At 51.1% G+C, this 24,364-nt stretch overlaps 1 protein-coding gene across 2 annotated transcripts in view; it reads left to right on the top strand.

The window, feature by feature from the left end:
- The first annotated feature begins 446 nt into the window (after nucleotides 1–446).
- The window catches only part of LOC138579453 (vitelline membrane outer layer protein 1 homolog), a 261,874-nt gene continuing 237,956 nt past the window's right edge, over nucleotides 447–24,364 (top strand). Inside the window, exon 1 of one of the 2 annotated variants that reach the window (XM_069649783.1) lies at nucleotides 447–480. The gene's annotated coding sequence lies outside the window, so the exon portion shown is untranslated. Of the gene's footprint in view, nucleotides 485–24,364 lie in introns of both variants that reach the window. The other variant, XM_069649784.1, reaches the window with a different exon arrangement.

Here is a 24,364-nt window from a genome sequence, read left to right as displayed (position 1 = left end):
ACGTGTGGTTTCTCTCTGTGCTTCACTACCATGTAGCGCGTCGAGATCAACCTCACCCTTCCGTGGTCTGTGAAAGCAGAGCGATGAACTGTGGGGAATCTTGACATGTTTCATATGATGAGAGACCCAGCTCTCACGCGATTATGAACTGTGGGGAATCCTAACATGTTTCATATGATGAGGCCCAGCTCTCACACGTGGGGAATCCTGACATGTATCCTGACATGTTTCATATGATGAGAGACTCAGCTCCCACTTTACCGGCTCAGGCTCTCACCATTTACAGATTCAACCCTTAGAAAGGACACGTTACTTAGTTTCCACATGACGATGGTATTTCTGGCTGAGATGTTTGTGTATTTTATTAATCAATGGTACAGGTTATTCCTAAGGTGTGTGCAGATCCTCCCACCTGTTCCATGTATATAACCAGCCAGATCTCTTGGCCTCACTGCACCGCCGCATGCACCAGACGCAGATGTAGGTAAATGTATTCTTCTGATCTAGCGTGTACTCAATGCAGTCCTGTTAGCAAGAAGATTTGTTAGTCTGTATACATTTTAATCTTGACATATTTAGCATGAGTCACATGGACATGCCCCAGGGAGTATGTGGGTATCATAGAGTGTGGACATGTCCCAGGGAGTCTCTGGAGGTCTCAGAGTATGTGATTTCCCCAGGGGGGTCTGTGGGTGTCATGGAGCATGGACATGCCCCAGGGAGTCTGTGGGTGTCATTGAGTGTGGGCATGTCTCAGGGAGTCTCTGGAGGTTTCATAGAGCATGTGATTGTCCCAGGGAGTTTTTGGGTATCATATAGTATGTCAATGCTACAAGGAGTTTCCGAGAGTGTCATAGAGGTTGTGAATGCCCCAGGGAATCTGAAGGTGTCCTAGAGTATGGACATGCCCCAGGAAGTCTGTGGATGTGATAGAGTGTGGACATGCCTCAAAGAGTTTTTGGAGGTTTCATAGAGTATGTGATTGACCCAGGGAGTCTGTGGAGGTTTCATAGAGTGTCTGATTGCCCAAGGGGGTCTGTGGGTGTCATGGAGTATGGACATGCCCCAGGGAGTCTTTGGATGTCATAGAGTGTGGACATGCCCCACAGAGTTTCTGGAGGTTTCATAGAGTATGCGATTGACCCAGGGAGTCTGTGGAGGTTTCATAGAGGGTGCGATTGCCAAAGGGGGTATGTGGGTGTCATGGAACATGGATATACCCCAGTGAGTCTGTGGGTGTCATAGAGTGTGGACATACATCAGGGAGGTTCTGGAAGTTTCATAGAGCATGTGATTGCCCCAGGGGACTTGTGGGTGTCATGGAGCATGGACATGCCCCAGGGAGTTTTGGGTGTCATAGAGTGTGGACATGGCCCAATGAGTCTCTGGAGGTTTCCTAGATTATGTGAATGCCCCAGGGATGCTGTGGAGGTTTCATAGAGAGTGTGATTGCCAGAGGGGTCTGTGGGTGTCAAGGAGCATGGACATGCCCCAGGGAGTCGGTGGGTGTCATAGGGTGTGGACATGCCCAAGGGAGTTTCTGGATGTTTCATAGAGCATGTGATTGCCCTAAGTGGGTTTGTGGGTGACATGGAGCATGGACATGCACCAGCGAGTCTGTGGGGGTCATAGAGTGTGGACATGCCCCGAGGAGCTTCTGGAAGTTTCATAGAGCATGTGATTTCTCGAGGGGGTTCGTGGGTGTCATGGAGCATGGCCATGCCCCAGGGAATCTGTGGGTGTCATATAGTGTGGACATGGCCCAGGAAGTCTCTGGAGGTTTCTTAGAGTATGTGATTGCCCCAGGGAGTCTGTGGAGGTTTCATAGGGCATGTGATTGCCCGAGGGGATCTGTGGGTGTCATGGAGCATGGACATGCCTAGGGAGTCGGTGGGTGTCATGGGGTGTGGACATGCCCCAGGAAGTTTCTGGAAGTTCCATAGAGCATGTGATTGCCCAAGGGGGTTTGTGGGTGTCATGGAGCATGAACATGCACCAGGGAGTTTGTGGGGGTCATAGAGTGTGACATGCCCCGAGGAGCTTCTGGGAGTTTCATAGAGCATGTGATTCCCCAGGGGGGTTTGTGGTGTCATGGAGCATGTACATGCCTCAGGGAGTCTGTGGGTGTCTTAGAGTGTGGACATGGCCCAGGGAGTCTCTGGAGGTTTCATAGAGCATGTGATTGTCTCAGGGAGTTTTTGGGTATCATATAGTAGGTGAAGGCTCCAAGGAGTTTCTGAGAGTGTCATAGAGGTTGTGAATGCCCCAGGGAATCTGAAGGTGTCCTAGAGTGTGCACATGCCCCAGGCAGTATGGGGATGTCATAGAGTGTGGACATGCCCCAGGGAGTTCCTGGAGGTTTCATAGAGTATGTGATTGACCCAGGGAGTCTGTGGATGTTTCATAGAGTGTGCGATTGCCCAAGGGGATCTGTGGGTGTCATGGAGCATGGACATGCCCCAGGGAGTTTGTGGGTGTCATAGAGTGTGGACATGTCCCAGGGAGAATCTGGAGGTTTCATAGAGCATGCGATTGTCCCATGGAGTCTTAGGGTATCATATAGTATGTCAATGCTCCAAGGAGTCTCTGAGAGTATCATAGAGATTGTGAATGCCCCAGGGAATCTGAAGCTGTCCTAGAGTATGGACATGCCCCAGGGAGTCTGTGGATGTCATAGAGTGTGGACATGCCCCAGAGAGTTTCTGGAGGTTTCATAGAGTATGTGATTCCCTGAGGGGGTTTGTGGGTGTCATGGAGCATGGACAGGCCCCAGGGAATCTTGGGTGTCATAGAGTGTGGACATGGCCCAATGAGGCTCTGAAGGTTTCCTAGATTATGTGAATGCCCCAGGGAGTCTGTGGAGGTTTCATAGAGAGTGTGATTGCCAGAGGGGGTCTGTGGGTGTCAAGGAGCATGGACATGCCCCAGGGAGTCGGTGGGTGTCATAGGGTGTGGACATGCCCAAGGGAGTTTCTGGATGTTTCATAGAGCATGTGATTGCCCTAAGTGGGTTTGTGGGTGACATGGAGCATGAACATGCACCAGGGAGTCTGTGGGGTCATAGAGTGTGGACATGCCCCGAGGAGCTTCTGGAAGTTTCATAGAGCATGTGATTTCTCGAGGGGGTTCGTGGGTGTCATGGAGCATGGCCATGCCCCAGGGAATCTGTGGGTGTCATATAGTGTGGACATGGGCCAGGAAGTCTCTGGAGGTTTCATAGAGTATGTGATTGCCCCAGGGAGTCTGTGGAGGTTTCATAGAGCATGTGATTGCCCGAGGGGATCTGTGGGTGTCATGGAGCATGGACATGCCTAGGGAGTCTGTGGGTGTCATGGGGTGTGAACATGCTCCAGGAAGTTTCTGGAAGTTCCATAGAGCATGTGATTGCCCAAGGGGGTTTGTGGGTGTCATGGAGCATGAACATGCACCAGGGAGTTTGTGGGGGTCATAGAGTGTGACATGCCCCGAGGAGCTTCTGGGAGTTTCATACAGCATGTGATTGCCCCAGGGGGCTGGTGGGTTTCATAGAGTGTGGACATGGCCCAGGGAGTCTCTGGAGGTTTCCTAGAGTATGTGAATGCCCCAGGGAGTCTGTGGAGGTTTCATAGAGTGTGTGATTGCCCAAGGGGGTCTGTGGGTGTCATGGAGCATGGACATGCCCCGGGGAGTCTGTGGGTGTCATAGAGTGTGGACATGTCCCAGGGAGTCTTTGGAGGTTTCATAGAGCATGCGATTGTCCCAGGGAGTTTTTGGGTATCATATAATATGTCAATGCTTCGAGGAGTTTCTGAGAGTGTCATAGAGGTTGTGAATGCCCCAGGGAATCTGAAGGTATCCTAGAGTATGGACATGCCCCAGGGAGTCTCTGGATGTCATAGAGTGTGGACATGCCCCAGAGAGTTTCTGGAGGTTTCATAGAGTATGTGATTGACCCAGGGGGTCTGTGGAGGTTTCATAGGGCGTGTGATTGCCCAAGGGGGTTTATGGGTGTCATGGAACATGGACCTGCCCCAGTGAGTCTCTGGATGTCATAGAGTGTGGACATGCCCCAAAGAGTTTCTGGAGGTTTCATAGAGTATGTGATTGACCCAGGGGGTCTGTGGAGGTTTCATAGGGCGTGTGATTGCCCGAGGGGGTCTGTGGGTGTCATGGAACATGTACATGCCCCAGTGAGTCTGTGGGTGTCATAGAGTGTGGACATGCCCCAGGGAGTTTCTGGACGTTTCATAGAGCATGTGATTGCCCCAGGGGGCTTGTGGGTTTCATGGAGCATGGACATGCCCCAGGGAGTCTTGTGGGTGTCATAGAGTGTGGACATGGCCCAGGGAGTCTCTGGAGGTTTCCTAGAGTATGTGAATGCCCCAGGGAGTCTGTGGAGGTTTCATAGAGTGTGTGATTGCCCAAGGGGGTCTGTGGGTGTCATGGAGCATAGACATGCCCCGGGGAGTCTGTGGGTGTCATAGAGTGTGGACATGTCCCAGGGAGTCTCTGGAGGTTTCATAGAGCATGCGATTGTCCCAGGGAGTTTTTGGGTATCATATAATATGTCAATGCTTCAAGGAGTTTCTGAGAGTGTCATAGAGGTTGTGAATGCCCCAGGGAATCTGAAGGTATCCTAGAGTATGGACATGTCCCAGGGAGTCTCTGGATGTCATAGAGTGTGGACATGCCCCAGAGAGTTTCTGGAGGTTTCATAGAGTATGTGATTGACCCAGGGGGTCTGTGGAGGTTTCATAGGGCGTGTGATTTCCCAAGGGGGTCTATGGGTGTCATGGAACATGGACATGCCCCAGTGAGTCTGTGGGTGTCATAGAGTGTGGACATGCCCCAGGGAGATTTTGGACGTTTCATAGAGCATGTGATTGCCCCAGGGGGTTTGTGGGGTTCATGGAGCATGGACATGCCCCAGGGAGTCTGTGGGTGTCATAGAGTGTGGATATGGCCCAGGGAGTTTCTGGAGGTTTCCTAGAGTATGTGAATGCCCCAGGGAGTCCGTGGAGGTTTCATAGGGCGTGTGATTGCCCAAGGGGGTCTATGGGTGTCATGGAACATGGACATGCCCCAGTGAGTCTCTGGGTGTCATAGAGTGTGGACATGCCCCGGGAGTTTTTGGAAGTTTCATAGAGCATGTGATTGCCCAAGGGGGTATATGGGTGTCATGGAACATGGACATGCCCCAGTGAGTCGGTGGGTGTCATATAGTGTGGACATGCCCCAGGGAGTTTCTGAATGTTTCATAGAGCATATGATTGCAAAAGTGGGTTTGTGGGTGTCATGGAGCATGGACATGCACCAGGGAGTCTGTGGGGGCCATAGAGTGTGGATATGCCCCAGGGAGGTTTTGGAAGTTTCATAGAGCATGTGATTGCCGAGGGGGCTTGTGGGTGTCATGGAGCATGGACATGCCCCGGGGAGTCTGTGAGTGTCATAGAATGTTGACATGTCCCAGAAAGTCTCTGGAGGTTTCATAGAGCATGATATTGTCTAAGGGAGTCTTTGGTATCATATAGTATGGCAATGCTCCAAGGAGTCTCTGAGAGTATCATAGAGGTTGTGAATGCCTCAGGGAATCTGAAGCTGTCCTAGAGTAAGGACATGCCCCAGGGAGTCTGTGGATGTCATAGAGTGTGACCATGCCCTAGAGAGTTTCTGGAGGTTTCATAGAGTATGTGATTGACCCAGGGGGTCTGTGGAGGTTTCATAGGGCGTGTGATTGCCCAAGGGGGTCTATGGGTGTCATGGAGCATTGACATGCCCCAGTGAGTCTGTGGGTGTTATAGAGTGTAGACATGCCCCAGGGAGTTTCTGGAAGTTTCATAGAGCATGTGATTGCCTGAGGGGGCTTGTGGGTGTCATGGAGCATGGACATGCCCCAGGGAGTCTGTGGGTGTTATAGAGTGTAGACATGGCCCAGGCAGTCTCTGGAGGTTTCATAGAGCATGTGATTGTCGCAGGGAGTTTTTGGGTATCATATAGTAGGTGAATGCTCCAAGGAGTTTCTGAGAGTGTCATAGAGGTTGTGAATGCCCCAGGGAATCTGAAGGTGTCATAGAGTATGCACATGCCCCAGGGAGTCTGTGGGTGTGATAGAGTGTGGACATGCCCCAAAGAGTTTCTGGAGGTTTCATAGAGTATGTGATTGACCCAGGGAGTCTGTGGATGTTTCATAGAGTGTGTGATTGCCCAAGGGGGTCTGTGGGTGTCATGGAGCATGGACATGCCCCAGGGAGTCTGTGGGTGTTTCATAGAGCATGCGATTGTCCCAGAAAATTTTTGGGTATCATATAGTATGTCAATGCTTCAAGGAGTTTCTGAGAGTGTCATAGAGGTTGTGAATGCCCGAGGGAATCTGAAGGTGTCCTAGAGTATGCACATGCCCCAGGCAGTCTGGGGATGTCATAGAGTGTGGGCATGCCCCAGGGAGTTTCTGGAGGTTTCATAGAGCGTGTGATTGCCCGAGGAGGATTGTGGGTGTCATGGAGCATGGACATGCCCCAGGGAGTTTGTGGGTGTCACAAAGTGTGGACATGTCCCAGGGAGTCTCTTGAGGTTTCATAGAGCATGCGATTGTCCCAGGGAGTTTTTGGGTATCATATAGTATGTCAATGCTACAAGGAGTTTGTTTCTGAGGGTGTCATAGAGGTTGTGAATGCCCCAGGGAATCTGAAGTTGTCCTAGAGTATGCACATGCCACAGGCAGTCTGTGGATGTCATAGAGTGTGGACATGCCCCAGAGAGTTTCTGGAGGTTTCATAGAGCATGTGATTCCCCAAGGGGGTTTGTGGGTGTCATGGAGCATGGACATGCCCAGGGAGTCTGTGGGTGTCATAGAGTGTGGACATGCCCCAGGGAGTCTGTGGGTGTCATAGAGTGTGGACATGTCCCAGGGAGTCTCTGGGTATCATATAGTATGTCAATGCTCCAAGGAGTCTCTGAGAGTATCATAGAGGTTGTGAATGCCCCATGGAAGCTAATGCTGTCCTAGAGTATAGACATGCCACAGGGAGTCTGTGGATGTCATAGAGTGTGGACATGCCCCAGAGAGTTTCTGGAGGTTTCATAGAGCATGTGATTCCCCAAGGGGGTTTGTGGGTGTCATGGAGCATGGACATGCCCAGGGAGTCTGTGGGTGTCATTGAGTGTGGACATGCCCCAGGGAGTCTGTGGGTGTCATAGAGTGTGGACATGTCCCAGGGAGTCTCTGGAGGTTTCATAGAGCATGCGATTGTCCCAGGGAGTTTTTGGGTATCATATAGTATGTCAATGCTTCAAGGAGTTTCTGAGAGTGTCATAGAGGTTGTGAATGCCCCAGGGAATCTGAAGGTGTCCTAGAGTATGCACATGCCCCAGGCAGTCTGGGGATGTCATAGAGTGTGGACATGCCCCAGGGAGTTTCTGGAGGTTTCATAGAGTATGTGATTGACCCAGGGAGTCTGTGTATGTTTCATAGAGTGTGTGATTGCCCAAGGGGATCTGTGGGTGTCATGGAGCATGGACATGCCCCAGGGAGTCTGTGGGTGTCATAGAGTGTGGACATGTCCCGGGGAGAATCTGGAGGTTTCATAGAGCATGCGATTGTCCCAGAGAGTTTTTGGGTATCATATAGTATCTCAATGCTTCAAGGAGTTTCTGAGAGTGTCATAGAGGTCATGAATGCCCCAGGGTATCTGAAGGTGTCCTAGAGTATGCACATCCCCTAGGCAGTCTGGGGATGTCATAGAGTGTGGACATGCCCCAGGGAGATTCTGGAGGTTTCATAGAGCGTGTGATTGCCCGAGGAGGATTGTGGGTGTCATGGAGCATGGACATGGGTTATCAGATAGTATGTCAATGCTTCACCAGGGAGTCTGTGAGTGTCATAGAATGTTGACATGTCCCTGAGAGTCTCTGGAGGTTTCGTAGAGCATGATATTGTCCCAGGGAGTCTTAGGGTATCATATAGTATGTCAATGCTCCAAGGAGTCTCTGAGAGTATCATAGAGATTGTGAATGCCCCAGGGAATCTGAAGCTGTCCTAGAGTATGGACATGCCCCAGGGACTCTGTGTATGTCATAGAGTGTGGACATGCCCCAGAGAGTTTCTGGAGGTTTCATAGAGTATGTGATTCCCCGAGGGGGTTTGTGGGTGTCATGGAGCATGGACAGGCCCCAGGGAGTCTGTGGATGTCATAGAGTGTGGACATGCCCAGAGAGTTTCTGGAGGTTTCATAGAGTATGTGATTGACCCAGGGGGTCTGTGGAGGTTTCATAGGGCGTGTGATTGCCCAAGGGGGTCTGTGGGTGTCATGGAACATGGACATGCCCCAGTGAGTCTGTGGGTGTCATAGAGTGTGGACATGCCCAGGGAGTTTCTGGACGTTTCATAGAGCATGTGATTGCCCCAGGGGGCTTGTGGGTTTCATGGAGCATGGACATGCCCCAGGGAGTCTGTGGGTGTCATAGAGTGTGGACATGGCCCAGGGAGTCTCTGGAGGTTTCCTAGAGTATGTGAATGCCCCAGGGAGTCTGTGGAGGTTTCATAGAGTGTGTGATTGACCAAGGGGGTCTGTGGGTGTCATGGAGCATGGACATGCCCCGGGGAGTCTGTGGGTGTCATAGAGTGTGGACATGTCCCAAGGAGTCTCTGGAGGTTTCATAGAGCATGCGATTGTCCCAGGGAGTTTTTGGGTATCATATAATATGTCAAATGCTTCAAGGAGTTTCTGAGAGTGTCATAGAGGTTGTGAATGCCCCAGGGAATCTGAAGGTATCCTAGAGTATGGACATGCCCAGGGAGTCTCTGGATGTCATAGAGTGTGGACATGCCCCAGAGAGTTTCTGGAGGTTTCATAGAGTATGTGATTGACCCAGGGGGTCTGTGGAGGTTTCATAGGGCGTGTGATTGCCCAAGGGGGTTTATGGGTGTCATGGAACATGGACATGCCCCAGTGAGTCTGTGGGTGTCATAGAGTGTGGACATGCCCCAGGGAGTTTCTGGACGTTTCATAGAGCATGTGATTGCCCCAGGGGGCTTGTGGGTTTCATGGAGCATGGACATGCCCCAGGGAGTCTGTGGGTGTCATAGAGTGTGGACATGGCCCAAGGAGTTTCTGGAGGTTTCCTAGAGTATGTGAATGCCCCAGGGAGTCTGTGGAGGTTTCATAGGGTGTGTGATTGCCCAAGGGGGTCTATGGGTGTTATGGAACATGGACATGCCCCAGTGAGTCTCTGGGTGTCATAGAGTGTGGATATGCCCCGGGGAGTTTTTGGAAGTTTCATAGAGCATGTGATTGCCTGCGGGGGCTTGTGGGCGTCATGGAGCATGCCATGCTCCAGGGAGTCTGTGAGTGTCATAGAATGTTGACATGTCCCAGAGAGTCTCTGGAGGTTTGATAGAGCATGATATTGTCCCAGGGAGTATTTGGGTATCATATAGTATGTCAGTGCTCCAAGGTGTCTCTGAGAGTATCATAGAGGTTGTAAATGCCCCAGGTAATCTGAAGCTGTCCTAGAGTATGGACATGCCCCAGGGAGTCTGTGGATGTCATAGAGTGTGGACATGGCCCAGAGAGTTTCTGGAGGTTTCATAGAGTATGTGATTGACCCAGGGGGTCTGTGGAGGTTTCATAGGGCGTGTGATTGCCCAAGGGGGTCTATGGATGTCATGGAGCATCGACATGCCCCAGTGAGTCTGTGGGTGTTATAGAGTGTAGACATGCCCCAGGGAGTTTCTGGAAGTTTCATAGAGTATGTGATTGCCCGAGGGGGCTTGTGGGTGTCATGGAGCATGGACATGCCCCAGGGAGTCTGTGGGTATCTTAGAGTGTGGACATGGCCCAGGGAGTCTCTGGAGGTTTCATAGTGCGTGTTATTGTCCCTGGGAGTCTTTGGGTCTCATATAGTAGGTCAATGCTCCAAGGAGTCTTTGAGATTGGCATAGAGGTTGTGAATGCCCCAGAGAATCTGAAGGCGTCATAGAGTATGGACATGCCCCAGGGAGTCTGTGGATGTCATAGAGTGTGGACATGCCCCAGAGAGTTTCTGGAGGTTTCATAGATTATGCGATTGACCCAGGGAGTGTGTGGAGGTTTCATAGAGGGTGTGATTGCCCAAGGGGGTATATGGGTATCGGTGTGCAGTCATAATGTCGACAGTCAAAATGTCGACAGTCAAAATTTCGAAAAATAAATGTCGAAAAAAATAATGTCGACAAACAATAATGTCGACATTTTTCGATATTTTTTCGAAATTTTGAATTTATTGTATAAATAAATAAATATATATAAGATGTGTTGAGTATGAGGGGTGGTTGGGGGGTGTGGGGGGGTGGCAGGGGGGTGTTGGGTGACGGGGGGTTGGGGGGGACCCCCCCATAGTAAATGATACTATTTTTATTTATTTAATTATTGACTAAATAAATAAATATATAATTGGTATGTGTTGAGTATGAGGGGTGAAAGGGTGGTTGGGGGGGTGTGGGGGGTGGCAGGGGGTGTTGGGTGAGGGGGGTTGGGGGGGGACCCCCCCATAGTAAGTCCCCCCCCCATAGTAAATGATCCTTTTTTTGGTTATTTATTTATTGAATAAATAAATAAATAAATAAATAAATAAATAAATAATTGGTATGTGTTGAGTATGAGGGGTGAAAGGGTGGTTGGGGGGGTGTGGGGGGGTGGCAGGGGGGTGTTGGGTGAGGGGGGGTTGGGGGGACCCACTCCATAGTAAATGATCCTTTTTTTGGTTATTTATTTATTGAATAAATAAATAAATATATAAATAGAATGTGTTGCATATGAGGGGTGGGAGGGTGGTGGTGGGGGGTGTGGGGGGGTTGCAGGAGGGTGTTGGGTGAGGTGTTGATAGTTTTAAGGGTTTATAGTCATAATGTCTAAAAAAAAATGTCGACATTTTTTTTTCGAAAAAATGACTTTTTACATTATAAGTATAGGATGTCGACATTATTATTTTCGACATTTTTTTTTCGACATTATGACTATAAACCATGGGTATCATGGTACATGGACATGCCCCAGTGAGTCGGTGGGTGTCATAGGTTGTGGACATGCCCCAGGGAGTTTCTGAATGTTTCATAGAGCATATGATTGCACAAGTGGGTTTGTGGGTGTCATGGAGCATGGACATGCACCAGGGAGTCTGTGGGGGTCATAGAATGTGGACATGCCCCGAGGAGCTTCTGGAAGTTTCATAGAGCATGTGATTCCCCGAGGGGGTTCATGGGTGTCATAGAGTGTGGACATGTCCCCGGGAGTCTCTGGAGGTTTCATAGAGCATGCGATTGTCCCAGGGAGTTTTTGGGTATCATATAGTATGTCAATGCTTCAAGGAGTTTCTGAGAGTGTCATAGAGGTTGTGAATGCCCAAGGGAATCTGAAGGTGTCCTAGAGTATGGACATGCACCAGGGAGTCTATGGATGTCATAGAGTGTGGACATGCCCCAGGGAGTTTTTGGAAGTTTCATAGAGCATGTGATTGCCCCAGGGAGTCTTTGGGTGTCATAGAGTGTGGACATGTCCCAAGTAGTCTCTGGAGGTTTCATAGAGCATGCGATTGTCCCAGGGAGTTTTGGGTATCATATAGTATGTCAATGCTTCAAGGAGTTTCTGAGAGTGTCATAGAGGTTGTGAATGCCCCAGGGAATCTGAAGGTGTCCTAGTGTATGGACATGCCCCAGGGAGTCTCTCGATGTAATAGAGTGTGGACATGCCCCGAAGAGTTTCTGGAGGTTTCATAGAGTATGTGATTGACCCAGGGGGTCTGTGGAGGTTTCATAGGGCGTGTGATTGCCCAAGGGGGTCTATGGGTGTCATGGAGCATGGACATGCCCCAGTGAGTCTGTGGGTGTCATAGAATGTTGACATGTCCCAGAGAGTCTCTGGAGGTTTCATAGGGCGTGTGATTGCCCAAGGGGGTCTATGGGTATCATGGAAAATGGACATGCCCCAGTGAGTCTCTGGGTGTCATAGAGTGTGGACATGCCCCGAGGAGCTTCTGGAAGTTTCATAGAGCATGTGATTCCCCGAGGGGGTTCGTGGGTGTCATGGAGCATGGACATGACCCAGGGAGTCTGTGGGTGTCATAGAGTGTGGACATGGCCCAGCGAGTCTCTGGAGGTTTTATAGAGTATGTGATTGCCCCAGGTAGTATGTGGACGTTTCATAGAGCGTGTGTTTGCCAGAGGGGATCTGTGGGTGTCATGGAGCATGGACATGCCTAGGGACTCGGTGGGTGTCATAGGGTGTGGGCATGCCCCAGGGAGTTTCTGGAAGTTTCATAGAGCATGTGATTGCCCAAGGGGGTTTGTGGGTGTCATGGAGCATGGACATGCCTCAGGGAGTCTGTGGGGGTCATAGATTGTGGACATGCCCCGAGGAGCTTCTGGGAGTTTCATAGAGCATGTGATTCCCTGAGGGGGTTTGTGGGTGTCATGGAGCATGGACATGCCCCAGGGAGTGTGTGGGTGTCATACAGTGTGGACATGGCCCAGGGAGTCTCTGGAAGTTTCACAGAGCATGTGATTGTCCCAGGGAGTTTTTGGGTATCATATAGTAGGTCAATGCTCCAAGGAGTCTCTGAGAGTGTCATATAGGTTGTGAATGCCCCAGGGAATCTGAAGGTGTCAGAGTATGCACATGCCCCAGGGAGTCTGTGGATGGGATAGAGTGAGGACATGTCCCAAAGAGTGTGTGATTGCCCAAGGGGGTCTGTGGGTGTCATGGAGCATGGGCATGCCCCAGGGAGTCTGTGAGTGTCATAGAATGTTGACATGTCCCAGAGAGTCTCTGGAGGGTTCATAGAGCATGATATTGTCTCAGGGAGTCTTTGGGTATCATATAGTATGGCAATGCTCCAAGGAGTCTCTGAGAGTATCATAGAGGTTGTGAATGCCCCAGGGAATCTGAAGCTGTCCTAGAGTATGGACATGCCCCAGGGAGTCTGTGGATGTCATAGAGTGTGGGCATGCCCCAGAGAGTTTCTGGAGGTTTCATAGAGTATGTGATTGACCCAGGGGGTCTGCGGAGGTTTCATAGGGCGTGTGATTGCCCACGGGGGTCTATGGGTGTCATGGAACATGGACATGCCCCAGTGAGTCTGTGGGTGTCATAGAGTGTGGACATGCCCCAGGGAGTTTCTGGAAGTTCCATAGAGCATGTGATTGCCCCAGGGGGCTTGTCAGTGTCGTGGAGCATGGACATGCCCCAGGGAGTCTTGTGGGTGTCATAGAGTGTGGACATGGCTCTGGGAGTCTCTGGAGGTTTCCTAGAGTATGTGAATGCCCCAGGGAGTCTGTGGAGGTTTCATAGAGTGTGTGATTGGCCAAGGGGGTCTATGGGTGTCATGGAACATGGACATGCCCCAGTGAGTCTGTGGGTGTCATAGAGTGTGGACATGCCCCAGGGAGTTTCTGGAAGTTCCATAGAGCATGTGATTGCCCCAGGGGGCTTGTCAGTGTTGTGGAGCATGGACATGCCCCAGGGAGTCTTGTGGGTGTCATAGAGTGTGGACATGGCTCTGGGAGTCTCTGGAGGTTTCCTAGAGTATGTGAATGCCCCAGGGAGTCTGTGGAGGTTTCATAGAGTGTGTGATTGGCCAAGGGGGTCTGTGGGTGTCATGGAGCATGGACATGCCCCGGGGAGTCTGTGGGTGTCATAGAGTGTGGACATGTCCCAGGGAGTCTCTGGAGGTTTCATAGAGCATGCGATTGTCCCAGGGAGTTTTTGGGTATCATATAGTATGTCAATGCTTCAAGGAGTTTCTGAGAGTGTCATAGAGGTTGTGAATGCCCCAGGGAATCTGAAGGTGATCTAGAGTATGGACAAGCCCCAGGGAGTCTCTGGATGTCATAGAGTGTGGACATGCCCCAGAGAGTTTCTGGAGGTTTCATAGAGTATGTGATTGACCCAGGGAGTCTGTGGAGGTTTCATAGGGCGTGTGATTGCCCAAGGGGGTCTATGGGTGTCATGGAGCATTGACATGCCACAGTGAGTCTCGGGTGTCATAGAGTGTGGACATGCCCCGGGGAGTTTTTGGAAGTTTCATAGAGCATATGATTGCCCGAGGGGGCTTGTGGGTGTCATGGAGCATGGACATGCCCCAGGGAGTCTGTGGGTGTCTTAGAGTGTGGACATGGCCCAGGGAGTCTCTGGAGGTTTCATAGTGCGTTTTATTGTCCCTGGGAGTCTGTGGGTCTCATGTAGTAGGTCAATGCTCCAAGGAGTCTTTGAGAGTGGCATAGAGGTTGTGAATGCCCCAGAGAATCTGAAGGTGTCCTAGAGTATGGACATGCCCCAGGGAGTCTATGGATGCCATAGAGTGTGGACATGCCCCAGAGAGTTTCTGGAGGTTTCATAAATTATGCGATTGACCCAGGGAGTCTGTGGAAGTTTCATAGAGGATGTGATTGCCCAAGGGGGTATATGGGTGTCATGGAACATGGACATGCCCCAGTGAGTCTGTGGGTGGTATAGAGTGTGGACATGCCCCAGGGAGTTTCTGGAAGTTTCATAGAGCATGTGATTGCCCCAGGGGGCTTGTGGGTGTCATGGAGCATGGACATGCCCCAGGGAGTCTGTGGGTGCCATAGAGTGTGGACATGGCCCAGGGAGTCTCTGGAGGTTTCATAGAGTATGTGATTGCCCCAGGGAGTATGTGGAGGTTTCATAGAGCATGTGATTGTCCCAGGGAGTTTTTGGGTATCATATAATATGTCAATGCTTCAAGGAGTTTCTGAGAGTGTCATAGAGGTTGTGAATGCCCCAGGGAATCTGAAGGTGTCCTAGAGTATGCACATGCCTCAGGCAGTCCGGGGATGTCATAGAGTGTGGACGTGCCCAGGGAGTTTCTGGAGGTTTCATAGAGCGTGTGATTGCCCGAGGGGGATCTGTGGGTGTCATGGAGCATGGACATACCTAGGGAGTCGGTGGGTGTCATAGGGTGTGGACATGACCCAGGGAGTTTCTGGAAGTTTCATAGAGCATGTGATTGCCCAAGGGGTTTTGTGGGTGTCATGGAGCATGAACATGCACCAGGGAGTCTGTGGGGGTCATAGAGTGTGGACATGCCCCGAGGAGCTTCTGGGAGTTTCATAGAGCATGTGATTTCCCGAGGGGGTTTGTGGGTGTCATGGAGCATGGACATGCCTCAGGGAGTCTGTGGGTGTCTTAGAGTGCGGACATGGCCCAGGGAGTCTCTGGAGGTTTCATAGAGCATGTGATTGTGCCAGGGAGTTTTTGGGTATCATATAGTAGGTCAAGGCTCCAAGGAGTTTCTGAGAGTGTCATAGACGTTGTGAATGCCCCAGGGAATCTGAAGGTGTCACCGAGTATGCACATGCCCCAGGGAGTCTGTGGATGTGATAGAGTGTGGACATGCCCCAAAGATTTTCTGGAGGTTTCATAGAGTATGTGATTGACCCAGGGAGTCTGTGGAGGTTTCATAGAGTGTGTGATTGCCCAATGGGGTCTGTGGGTGTCATGTAGCATGGACATGCCCCAGGGAGTCTGTGGGTGTCATAGAGTGTGGACATGTCCGAGTGAGTCTCTGGGGGTTTCATAGAGCATGCGATTTTCCCAGGGAGTTTTTGGGTATCATATAGTATGTCAATACTTCAAGGAGTTTCTGAGAGTGTCATAGAGGTTGTGAATACCCCAGGGAATCTGAAGGTGTCCTAGAGTATGCACATGCCCTAGGCAGTCTGGGGATGTCATAGAGTGTGGACATGCCCCAGGGAGTTTCTAGACATTTCGTAGAGTGTGTGATTGCCCGAGGGGGATTGTGGGTGTCATGGAGCATCGACATGCCCCGGGGAGTCTGTGAGTGTCATAGAATGTTGACATGTCCCAGAGAGTCTCTGGAGGTTTCATAGAGCATGATATTGTCCCAGGGAGTCTTTGGGTATCATATAGTATGTCAATGCTCCAAGGAGTCTCTGAGAGTATCATAGAGGTTGTGAATGCCCCAGGGAATCTGAAGATGTCCTAGAGTATGGACATGCCCCAGGGAGTCTGTGGATGTCATAGAGTGTGGACATGCCGCAGAGAGTTTCTGGAGGTTTCGTAGAGTATGTGATTCCCCGAGGGGGTTTGTGGGTGTCATGGAGCATGGACATGCCCCAGGGAGTCTGTGGGTGTCATAGAGTGTGGACATTGCCCGGAGAGCTTCTGGAAGTTTCATAGAGCATGTGATTCCCTGAGGGGGTTTGTGGGTGTCATGGAGCATGGACATGCCCCCAGGGAGTCCGTGGGTGTCATAGAGTGTGGACATGGCCCAGGGAGTCTCTGGAGGTTTCATAGAGTATATGATTGCCCCAGGGAGTCTGTGGAGGTTTCATAGAGCGTGTGATTGCCAGAGGGGGTCTGTGGGTGTCATGGAGCATGGGCATGCCCCAGGGAGTCGGTGGGTGTCATAGGGTGTGGACATGCCCCAAAGATTTTCTGGAGGTTTCATAGAGTATGTGATTGACCGAGGGAGTGTGTGGAGTTTTCATAGAGTGTTTGATTGCCCAAGGGGGTCTGTGGGTGTCATGGAGCATGGACATGCCCCAGGGTGTCTGTGGGTGTCATAGAGTGTGGACATGTCCCAGTGAGTCTCTGGAGGTTTCATAGAGCATGCGATTGTCCCAGGGAGTTTTTGGGTATCATATAGTATGTCAATGCTTCAAGGAGTTTCTGATAGTGTCATAGAGGTTGTAAATACCCCAGGGAATCTGAAGGTGTCCTAGAGTATGCACATGCCCTAGGCAGTCTGGGGATGTCATGGAGTGTGGACATGCCCCAGGGAGTTTCTAGACATTTCGTAGAGTGTGTGATTGCCCAAGGGGGATTGTGGGTGTCATGGAGCATCGACATGCCCCGGGGAGTCTGTGAGTGTCATAGAATGTTGACATGTCCCAGAGAGTCTCTGGAGGTTTCATAGAGCATGATATTGTCCCAGGGAGTCTTTGGGTATCATATAATATGTCAATGCTTCAAGGAGTTTCTGAGAGTGTCATAGAGGTTGTGAATGCCCCAGGGAATCTGAAGGTGTCCTAGAGTATGGACATGCACCAGGGAGTCTATGGATGTCATAGAGTGTGACCATGCCCTAGAGAGTTTCTGGAGGTTTCATAGAGTATGTGATTGACCCAGGGGGTCTGTGGAGGTTTCATAGGGCGTGTGATTGCCCAAGGGGCTCTATGGGTGTCATGGAGCATCGACATGCCCCAGTGAGTCTGTGGGTGTTATAAAGTGTAGACATGCCCCAGGGAGTTTCTGGAAGTTTCATAGAGCATGTGATTGCCCGAGGGGGCTTGTGGGTGTCATGGAGCATGGACATGCCCCAGGGAGTCTGTGGGTGTCTTAGAGTGTGGACATGGCCCAGGGAGTCTCTGGAGGTTTCATAGTGCGTGTTATTGTCCCTGGGAGTCTTTGGGTCTCATGTAGTAGCTCAATGCTCCAAGGAGTCTTTGAGAGTGGCATAGAGGTTGTGAATGCCCCAGAGAATCTGAAGGCGTCATAGAGTATGGAAATGCCCCAGGGAGTCTGTGGATGTCATAGAGTGTGGACATGCCCCAGAGAGTTTCTGGAGGTTTCATAGATTATGCGATTGACCCAGGGAGTGTGCGGAGGTTTCATAGAGGGTGTGATTGCCCAAGGGGGTATATGGGTATCATGGTACATGGACATGCCCCAGTGAGTCTCTGGGTGTCATAGAGTGTGGAAATGCCCCGAGGAGCTTCTGGAAGTTTCATAGAGCATGTGAGTCCCCGAGGGGGTTCATGGGTGTCATAGAGTGTGGACATGTCCCAGGGAGTCTCTGGAGGTTTCATAGAGCATGCGATTGTCCCAGGGAGTTTTTGGGTATCATATAATATGTCAATGCTTCAAGGAGTTTCTGAGAGTGTCATAGAGGTTGTGAATGCCCCAGGGAATCTGAAGGTGTCCTAGAGTATGGACATGCACCAGGGAGTCTATGGATGTCATAGAGTGTGGACACACCCCAGAGAGTTTCTGGAGGTTTCATAGAGTATGCGATTGACCCAGGGGGTCTGTGGAGGTTTCATAGGGCGTGTGATTGCACAAGGGGGTCTATGGTGTCATGGAACATGGACATGCCCCAGTGAGTCTCTGGGTGTCATAGAGTGTGGACATGTCCCGGGGAGTTTTTGGAAGTTTCATAGAGCATGTGATTGCCCAAGGGGGTCTGTGGGTGTCATGAAGCATGGACATGCCCCAGGGAGTCTTTGGGTGTCATAGAGTGTGGACATGTCCCAAGGAGTCTCTGGAGGTTTCATAGAGCATATGATTGTCCCAGGGAGTTTTTGGGTATCATATAGTATGTCAATGCTTCAAGGAGTTTCTGAGAGTGTCATAGAGGTTGTGAATGCCCCAGGGAATCTGAAGGTGTCCTAGTGTATGGACATGCCCCAGGGAGTCTCTCGATGTAATAGAGTGTGGACATGCCCCGAAGAGTTTCTGAAGGTTTCATAGAGTATGTGATTGACCCAGGGGCTCTGTGGAGGTTTCATAGGGCGTGTGATTGCCCAAGGGGGTCTATGGGTGTCATGGAGCATGGACATGCCCCAGTGAGTCTGTGGGTGTCATAGAATGTTGACATGTCCCAGAGAGTCTCTGGAGGTTTCATAGGGCGTGTGATTGCCCAAGGGGGTCTATGGGTGTCATGGAAAATGGACATGCCCCAGTGAGTCTCTGGGTGTCATAGAGTGCGGACATGCCCCGAGGAGCTTCTGGAAGTTTCAAAGAGCATGTGATTCCCCGAGGGGGTTTGTGGGTGTCATGGAGCATGGACATGACCCAGGGAGTCTGTGGGTGTCATAGAGTGTGGACATGGCCCAGCGAGTCTCTGGAGGTTTCATAGTGCGTGTTATTGTCCCTGGGAGTCTTTGGGTCTCATGTAGTAGCTCAATGCTCCAAGGAGTCTTTGAGAGTGGCATAGAGGTTGTGAATGCCCCAGAGAATCTGAAGGCGTCATAGAGTATGGAAATGCCCCAGGGAGTCTGTGGATGTCATAGAGTGTGGACATGCCCCAGAGAGTTTCTGGAGGTTTCATAGATTATGCGATTGACCCAGGGAGTGTGCGGAGGTTTCATAGAGGGTGTGATTGCCCAAGGGGGTATATGGGTATCATGGTACATGGACATGCCCCAGTGAGTCTCTGGGTGTCATAGAGTGTGGAAATGCCCCGAGGAGCTTCTGGAAGTTTCATAGAGCATGTGAGTCCCCGAGGGGGTTCATGGGTGTCATAGAGTGTGGACATGTCCCAGGGAGTCTCTGGAGGTTTCATAGAGCATGCGATTGTCCCAGGGAGTTTTTGGGTATCATATAATATGTCAATGCTTCAAGGAGTTTCTGAGAGTGTCATAGAGGTTGTGAATGCCCCAGGGAATCTGAAGGTGTCCTAGAGTATGGACATGCACCAGGGAGTCTATGGATGTCATAGAGTGTGGACACACCCCAGAGAGTTTCTGGAGGTTTCATAGAGTATGCGATTGACCCAGGGGGTCTGTGGAGGTTTCATAGGGCGTGTGATTGCACAAGGGGGTCTATGGTGTCATGGAACATGGACATGCCCCAGTGAGTCTCTGGGTGTCATAGAGTGTGGACATGTCCCGGGGAGTTTTTGGAAGTTTCATAGAGCATGTGATTGCCCAAGGGGGTCTGTGGGTGTCATGAAGCATGGACATGCCCCAGGGAGTCTTTGGGTGTCATAGAGTGTGGACATGTCCCAAGGAGTCTCTGGAGGTTTCATAGAGCATATGATTGTCCCAGGGAGTTTTTGGGTATCATATAGTATGTCAATGCTTCAAGGAGTTTCTGAGAGTGTCATAGAGGTTGTGAATGCCCCAGGGAATCTGAAGGTGTCCTAGTGTATGGACATGCCCCAGGGAGTCTCTCGATGTAATAGAGTGTGGACATGCCCCGAAGAGTTTCTGAAGGTTTCATAGAGTATGTGATTGACCCAGGGGCTCTGTGGAGGTTTCATAGGGCGTGTGATTGCCCAAGGGGGTCTATGGGTGTCATGGAGCATGGACATGCCCCAGTGAGTCTGTGGGTGTCATAGAATGTTGACATGTCCCAGAGAGTCTCTGGAGGTTTCATAGGGCGTGTGATTGCCCAAGGGGGTCTATGGGTGTCATGGAAAATGGACATGCCCCAGTGAGTCTCTGGGTGTCATAGAGTGCGGACATGCCCCGAGGAGCTTCTGGAAGTTTCAAAGAGCATGTGATTCCCCGAGGGGGTTTGTGGGTGTCATGGAGCATGGACATGACCCAGGGAGTCTGTGGGTGTCATAGAGTGTGGACATGGCCCAGCGAGTCTCTGGAGGTTTCATAGAGTATGTGATTGCCCCAGGGAGTATGTGGACGTTTCATAGAGCGTGTGTTTGCCAGAGGGGATCTGTGGGTGTCATGGAGCATGGACATGCGTAGGGACTCTGTGGGTGTCATAGGGTGTGGACATGCCCCAGGGAGTTTCTGGAAGTTTCATAGAGCATGTGATTGCCCAAGGGGGTTCGTGGGTGTCATGGAGCATGAACATGCACCAGGGAGTCTGTGGGGGTCATAGAGTGTGGACATGCCCCGAGGAGCTTCTGGAAGTTTCATAGAGCATGTGAGTCCCCGAGGGGGTTCATGGGTGTCATAGAGTGTGGACATGTCCCAGGGAGTCTCTGGAGGTTTCATAGAGCATGCGATTGTCCCAGGGAGTTTTTGGGTATCATATAATATGTCAATGCTTCAAGGAGTTTCTGAGAGTGTCATAGAGGTTGTGAATGCCCCAGGGAATCTGAAGGTGTCCTAGAGTATGGACATGCACCAGGGAGTCTATGAATGTCATAGAGTGTGGACACACCCCAGTTTCTGGAGGTTTCATGGAGGTTTCATACAGTATGCGATTGACCCAGGGGGTCTGTGGAGGTTTCATAGGGCGTGTGATTGCGCAAGGGGGTCTATGGTGTCATGGAACATGGACATGCCCCAGTGAGTCTCTGGGTGTCATAGAGTGTGGACATGTCCCGGGGAGTTTTGGAAGTTTCATAGAGCATGTGATTGCCCAAGGGGGTCTGTGGGTGTCATGGAGCATGGACATGCCCCAGGGAGTCTTTGGGTGTCATAGAGTGTGGACATGTCCCAAGGAGTCTCTGGAGGTTTCATAGAGCATGTGATTGTCCCAGGGAGTTTTTGGGTATCATATAGTATGTCAATGCTTCAAGGAGTTTCTGAGAGTGTCATAGAGGTTGTGAATGCCCCAGGGAATATGAAGGTGTCCTAGTGTATGGACATGCCCCAGGGAGTCTCTCGATGTAATAGAGTGTGGACATGCCCCGAAGAGTTTCTGAAGGTTTCATAGAGTATGTGATTGACCCAGGGGGTCTGTGGAGGTTCCATAGGGCGTGTGATTGCCCAAGGGGGTCTATGGGTGTCATGGAGCATGGACATGCCCCAGTGAGTCTGTGGGTGTCATAGAATGTTGACATGTCCCAGAGAGTCTCTGGAGGTTTCATAGAGCGTGTGATTGCCCAAGGGGGTCTATGGGTGTCATGGAAAATGGACATGCCCCAGTGAGTCTCTGGGTGTCATAGAGTGTGGACATGCCCCGAGGAGCTTCTGGAAGTTTCATAGAGCATGTGATTCCCTGAGGGGGTTCGTGGGTGTCATGGAGCATGGACATGACCCAGGGAGTCTGTGGGTGTCATAGAGTGTGGACATGGCCCAGCGAGTCTCTGGAGGTTTCATAGAGTATGTGATTGCCCCAGGGAGTATGTGGACGTTTCATAGAGCGTGTGTTTGCCAGAGGGGATCTGTGGGTGTCATGGAGCATGGACATGCGTAGGGACTCGGTGGGTGTCATAGGGTGTGGACATGCCCCAGGGAGTTTCTGGAAGTTTCATAGAGCATGTGATTGCCCAAGGGGGTTCGTGGGTGTCATGGAGCATGAACATGCACCAGGGAGTCTGTGGGGGTCATAGATTGTGGACATGCCCCGAGGAGCTTCCGGGAGTTTCATAGAGCATGTGATTCCCTGAGGGGGTTTGTGGGTGTCATGGAGCATGGACATGCCCCAGGGAGTGTGTGGGTGTCATACAGTGTGGACATGGCCCAGGGAGTCTCTGGAAGTTTCACAGAGCATGTGATTGTCCCAGGGAGTTTTGGGGTATCATATAGTAGGTCAATGCTCTAAGGAGTTTCTGAGAGTGTCATAGAGGTTGTGAATGCCCCAGGGAATCTGAAGGTGTCAGAGTATGCACATGCCCCAGGGAGTCTGTGGATGGGATAGAGTGTGGACATGCCCCAAAGAGTTTGTGATTGCCCAAGGGGGTCTATGGGTGTCATGGAGCATGGACATGCCCCAGGAAGTCTGTGAGTGTCATAGAATGTTGACATGTCCCACAGAGTCTCTGGAGGGTTCATAGAGCATGATATTGTCTCAGGGAGTCTTTGGGTATCATATAGTATGGCAATGCTCCAAGGAGGCTCTGAGAGTATCATAGAGGTTGTGAATGCCCAGGGAATCTGAAGCTGTCCTAGAGTATGGACATGCCCCAGGGAGTCTGTGGATGTCATAGAGTGTGGGCATGCCCCAGAGAGTTTCTGGAGGTTTCATAGAGTATGTGATTGACCCAGGGGGTCTGTGGAGGTTTCATAGGGCGTGTGATTGCCCAAGGGGGTCTATGGGTGTCATGGAACATGGACATGCCCCAGTGAGTCTGTGGGTGTCATAGAGTGTGGACATGCCCCAGGGAGTTTCTGGAAGTTCCATAGAGCATGTGATTGCCCCAGGGGGCTTGTCGGTGTCATGGAGCATGGACGTGCCCCAGGGAGTCTTGTGGGTGTCATAGAGTGTGGACATGGCTCTGGGAGTCTCTGGAGGTTTCCTAGAGTATGTGAATGCGCCAGGGAGTCTGTGGAGGTTTCATAGAGTGTGTGATTGCCCAAGGGGGTCTGTGGGTGTCATGGAGCATGGACATGCCCCGGGGAGTCTGTTGGTGTCATAGAGTGTGGACATGTCCCAGGGAGTCTCTGGAGGTTTCATAGAGCATGCGATTGTCCCAGGGAGTTTTTGGGTATCATATAGTATGTCAATGCTTCAAGGAGTTTCTGAGAGTGTCATAGAGGTTGTGAATGCCCCAGGGAATCTGAAGGTGATCTAGAGTATGGACAAGCCCCAGGGAGTCTCTGGATGTCATAGAGTGTGGACATGCCCCAGAGAGTTTCTGGAGGTTTCATAGAGTATGTGATTGACCCAGGGGGTCTGTGGAGGTTTCATAGGGCGTGTGATTGCCCAAGGGGGTCTATGGGTGTCATGGAGCATGGACATGCCCCAGTGAGTATGTCGGTGTCATAGAGTGTGGACATGCCCCGGGGAATTTTTGGAAGTTTCATAGAGCATGTTATTGCCCGAGGGGGCTTGTGGGTGTCATGGAGCATGGACATGCCCCAGGGAGTCTGTGGGTGTCATAGAGTGTGGACATGGCCCAGGGAGTCTCTGGAGGTTTCATAGTGCTTGTTATTGTCCCTGGGAGTCTGTGGGTCTCATGTAGTAGCTCAATGCTCCAAGGAGTCTTTGAGAGTGGCATAGAGGTTGTGAATGCCCCAGAGAATCTGAAGGCGTCCTAGAGTATGGAAATGCCCCAGGGAGTCTGTGGATGTCATAGAGTGTGGACATGCCCCAGAGAGTTTCTGGAGGTTTCATAGATTATGCGATTGACCCAGGGAGTCTGTGGAAGTTTCATAGAGGATGTGATTGCCCAAGGGGGTATATGGGTGTCATGGAACATGGACATGCCCCAGTGAGCCTGTGGGTGGTATAGAGTGTGGAAATGCCCCAGGGAGTTTCTGGAAGTTTCATAGAGCATGTGATTGCCCCAGGGGGCTTGTGGGTGTCATGGAGCATGGACATGCCCCAGGGAGTCTGTGGGTGTCATAGAGTGTGGACATGGCCCAGGGAGTCTCTGGAGGTTTCATAGTGTATGTGATTGCCCCAGGGAGTATGTGGAGGTTTCATAGAGCATGTGATTGCCCCAGGGAGTTTTTGGGTATCATATAATATGTCAATGCTGCAAGGAGTTTCTGAGAGTGTCATAGAGGTTGTGAATGCCCCAGGGAATCTGAAGGTGTCCTAGAGTATGCACATGCCTCAGGCAGTCCGGGGATGTCATAGAGTGTGGACGTGCCCAGGGAGTTTGTGGAAGTTTCATAGAGCATGTGATTGCCCCAGGGGGCTTGTGGGTGTCATGGAGCATGGACATGCCCCAGGGAGTCTGTGGGTGTCATAGAGTGTGGACATGGCCCAGGGAGTCTCTGGAGGTTTCATAGTGTATGTGATTGCCCCAGGGAGTATGTGGAGGTTTCATAGAGCATGTGATTGTCCCA

The sequence above is a fragment of the Ambystoma mexicanum genome, chromosome 3p (assembly GCF_040938575.1).
Source record: "Ambystoma mexicanum isolate Mex_15411 chromosome 3p, UKY_AmexF1_1, whole genome shotgun sequence".
Lineage (NCBI taxonomy): Eukaryota > Metazoa > Chordata > Amphibia > Caudata > Ambystomatidae > Ambystoma > Ambystoma mexicanum.
The sequence above is the reverse complement of the archived record's forward strand: the minus strand, read 5'-3'. Positions and strand labels throughout refer to the sequence as shown.